Below are 692 nucleotides of genomic sequence, written 5' to 3' on the forward strand. Positions count from 1 at the left end.
TGCCTTTCTCTGCTCCATGCTGCCTTGAGCGTAGCTTGACATCCCTCTCTCCCTGTTCTTCATCCTCTTGCTATTCTAAACAAAGCTTCTGTGGACAACCTGTCTGTGGCCAAATGTGTGCAGAGCCATTTTGGCCTTTATCCTTGAGGGGCTTTAGAAGGGTCAGTGGCATACAGGAGATGAATTTAGTGACAGGGTCTTGGTAGCACCAACTGCTGACTAGACAACTGTTAAGAGGTTTCTTAGAAATCTTTTCTTTAAAAACAAAACAGGCTTCTTGGTACATCTGCAAACATCCCAGCATCTGGCCCTTGTCACAGTGGGGTCTTTGAACAAGCAGCTGGATTTCCTCCTTGGTATCTGCCAGTTTCTCCTGTGATTCTTCTCCTAGACCCTGCTTTTTCTGGTCCTTATCTGCTGAGAGGTGTGATGGTTTGCTTGTCAGCTGTCATTTGAGGACAGAAGGAGGTGTCTCCTTCCCTCTGCTCCAGAGGAATTACTGCTGTAGATGCTCATTCTACAGTCTTATTCTACTCACTGCTTTGTTTTCACATCGTTTGTCTCTTTTTGTCTCACACTCCACTTGCTAGTAGAGAATCTAATACCCTAAAGATAAAGATCCTGGAGGAATTTTATGGACAGTTGTAAATAAGTCTGCTTACTCGTGGCAGGGACAGTTGTGAGCTCATGGA

The sequence above is a fragment of the Aythya fuligula genome, chromosome 15, assembly GCF_009819795.1.
Source record: "Aythya fuligula isolate bAytFul2 chromosome 15, bAytFul2.pri, whole genome shotgun sequence".
Taxonomy (NCBI): domain Eukaryota; kingdom Metazoa; phylum Chordata; class Aves; order Anseriformes; family Anatidae; genus Aythya; species Aythya fuligula.